The sequence below is a fragment of the Hyaena hyaena genome, unplaced genomic scaffold, assembly GCF_003009895.1.
Source record: "Hyaena hyaena isolate Hyena2069 unplaced genomic scaffold, ASM300989v1 scaffold_1038, whole genome shotgun sequence".
Lineage (NCBI taxonomy): Eukaryota > Metazoa > Chordata > Mammalia > Carnivora > Hyaenidae > Hyaena > Hyaena hyaena.
The window spans coordinates 508,878-512,267 of NW_024081672.1; the positions used below are offsets into that span (position 1 = coordinate 508,878).

The window sequence follows — 3,390 nt, forward strand, 5'->3', positions numbered from 1 at the left end:
CCCTCCCTTACGCTGTCCCTCTCTCTCAAAATAACTAAATAAATAAAACTTAAAAAATAAAACAATAAGACTTACAGCATCATTTGAATGTTTCTTGTGCTCGGCAGTGCGCTCTCATGAGAGAAGCCAGGCGTATAAAACCATATGAATTATCCAGAAGAGTCAAACCGTCAGAGACAGAAAGCAGAGTGGTGGTTTCCAGAGGCCGGAGGGAGGGGAGACTGAGCAACAGGATCTGAATGGGTGCTGGGTTTTCTCGGGAGCAGTGAAATGTGTTGCAGCCAGAAGGAGATGGTGGTTACACAACATTGCAAACACAAGAAACGCCACCGAATTGCACGCTTCAACATGGGTAGTGTTATGTGATGTGAATTTCACCTCAATTAAAAACGGAAAGGTAGTGAGGTGGAGGTGTGATGGGAGGGAAGGAAGGGACTTTCCAAATTCCAAGCTGGTAAGAAAATCCTTTCTCAATGAAAAGATGAGTAAGGTGTGATGCATGGGAAAAGCCAAACATCGCAGGAGTGGAGAAAATGTCCCTGAGCGGAGTAAAACCTTCACAAGACAGCCTCGGCTGGCTGGATGTGGATGGTGCCGCACTGGGGCCCCTTCCTGCACGGAGTCAGGGTTCTGCCAATCCAGCAAAGGTCTTTGCGGGTCCCCCTAAGTGCAGTCAAGTCCACGGATTCTTTCTTGAGTGTTTTCCCATGCTAGCATCTCAGCTCGGCCACGGCAGCCTGAGGATGTTTCATTCACCTTTTCGTGAAAGGACTGGAAAGGGCCTGACTCAAAAATTGTAGCTGCTTAGGAACTATTTGTTAGGAAATCAAATCCCACAGTTGTGGCTGAACGCCTTCTTCTCTGCATCAGTGTGATGTTTGGACATGGTCCAAGTGAAGCAAGGCTCTGTAGCTGGTTCTGAACGCTGTGCTGACAGCCCTGTCTGCTCTTAGCTAGGATGACGGGAAACAGCCACCTCTGGTGCTGCGGTTAGAGAACCCGAGCTATTTCTCCCTGGCCACGGCGAAGGGCCATACTGCATCTCTCTCCAGCTACATTCCCACTTTGTTCGTTTGTTTTTTAATGTTTGTTTATTTTGGGGGGAGAGAGAGGGAGAGCAAACAGGGGAGGGACAGAGAAAGGGGGAGAGACGATCCAAAGCAGACTCTGTGCTGACAGTACAGAGCCCGATGTGGGACTTGATCCCTTGAACTGTGAGATCACGACCTGAGTCGAAGTCAGATGCTTAACTGACTGAGCCACCCAGGCGCCCCTATATACCCGCTTCCAATCAGATCTTCTCTGCTGGGACAACAGCCCAGTAGGGATGCACCCTCTGGGGAGGGGGAGGGCTGGGTCTTTGCTTAGGAATTGTGAAAACCTTGCCAGTGGTGGAGCCCTGGTGGTCATTCATAGCTGCAGTGACAAAGAACTCCAGGGAGTCCTGGAATTTCACTGCTAACCTCGGTGCTGTAACTGCAGGGAGAATGAAGTCATGATTCAGCCATTACCAGAAGGCACTGGGTCATTTTTTGGAAGCAAAAATGAACCCGTGGGGGTCCAAAGGCAAAACTCAAGACAATCGTATTGGCTAGGAGTTTGCCAAGTTCTATTACTGAAATAATCCGATAGGTGGAGTAAAACCTCTGGGGATGCTCTACAGGCTGTCCCGGGTCCATTTACCACCAAATATTACAAATACTGGCTATAAACCTAAGAGAATGAACAAAATACAGGTTTCTGCCCGTGTTAGTTCATCTATGAGCAGTGGAGACTTTGTGGAGCTTTTACTTAAAATAGAAAATCACAGGGATGCCTGGGTGGTTCAGTCGGTTAAGTGTCCGACTCTTGATTTCGGCTCAGGTCATGATCTCACGGTTCATGAGTTCGATCCCCACACTGGACTCTGTGCTGACAGTGGGGAGCCTGCTTGGGATTCTCTTTCTCTCCCTCTCTCTCTGCCTTTCTCTTGTGCTCACATGCATGAACATGTACACACATGCTCTCTCTCAAAAGAAATAAATAAACTTAAAAAAATAGAATCGACTGGATTAAATAAATATAATAAATGCCATTATAAGGGAAGCTAAGAAGAACTGTGCCTTAGCCCCTCTCTCCTCTCACTGGTATGTATTTGCAAAGGGCAGTTCCTTACATTGTGTTTCGTGGGCATCACAATTATCAAAGGTACTTGGTAACATGCAGATTCCCAGGGACAACATTGGACTTTCTGGAACATCTCTAAGAACGGAGCCTGCAAATATGAATTTACAAATTTTCCTTAGGTGATTCTTAAAAAAAAATTTAAATCTTTATTTATTTTCAGAGGGGGGGCAGAGGGAGAGGGAGACAGAATCTGAAGCAGGCTCCAGGCTCTGAGCTGTTCTACAGAGCCTGATGCGGGGCTCAAACTCATGAACCGTGAGATCATGACCTGAGCCGAAGTCCGACGCTCAACTGACTGAGCTGCCCAGGCGCCCCTCCTCAGGTGATTCTTTCTCACATTAATGGTTAAGATGTATTTTATTCTTGTTCTTCATAATTATAAGGACAGGTGAGCTGTGTCTTCATTTTACAGATAAGGAAACAAAGTGGAGAGATGTTAAATCCAAGGTGATAACAGTTTGTGTTATCATAACAATTTGTGTCAGGGCTAAAATCTGAACCTGGATTTGCCTGATTTCAGATCTCATCCTTGACTTGTCCTGTGTTGTGCTACTCCTGTCCTGGATAAAAAGAAAAAGATCAAACACTGAAATGATCGGGGTATTATTTCCATAGAGATAAATCTTTTATAGGAGCCTGGGCAAAGCGAGTACTGGAGAAACAGTGCCATCTTGTGGCTGCCTGGAAGAAAGTGAACGAAGGAACTATTCTTTCATTGAACGAGTGCACCTGGATATGTGTTGAGCCACCTCACTCTCCACTGATGCATCTGGAGGACCAGCTGACTGGTCTCTTGTCCTTTGGTTTTGTAACTGAGAACTTTCTTTTTTTTTTTTCTTTATATACTTTATTTTATTTTATTTTATTTTATTTTATTTTATTTTATTTTATTTTATTTTACAAATAGTTTATTGTCAAATTAGTTTCCACAAAACACTCAGTGCTCATCCCCACAAGTGTCCTCCTCCATGCCCATCCCCCCCCTCCCCCCCACCCCCATCAGTCCTCAGTTTTTGTCAGCATTCAAGAGTCTCTCATGGCTTGCCTCTCTCCCTTTCGCCCACCATTTCCGCCCTTCTTCTCCCCCTTGTTCCTCCGTCAAGTTCCTCCTAATCCTCCTATACGTGCAACCATAGGATATTTGTCCTTCTCTGCCTGACTTAGTTCGCTCAGCATAACACTGTCAAGGTCCATCCATGTTGCTACACATGGCCAGATTTCATT

At 45.6% G+C, this 3,390-nt stretch overlaps 1 protein-coding gene across 2 annotated transcripts in view; it reads right to left on the reverse strand.

Moving 5' to 3' along the window:
* Positions 1 to 1,252: 1,252 nt before the first annotated feature.
* Positions 1,253 to 3,390, reverse strand: part of FAS (Fas cell surface death receptor) — a 38,009-nt gene continuing 35,871 nt past the window's right edge. The window contains exon 10 of one of the 2 annotated variants that reach the window (XR_005526365.1): positions 1,253 to 1,273. The gene's annotated coding sequence lies outside the window, so the exon portion shown is untranslated. Of the gene's footprint in view, positions 1,274 to 2,468; positions 2,481 to 3,390 lie in introns of those variants that run through there. The other variant, XR_005526366.1, reaches the window with a different exon arrangement.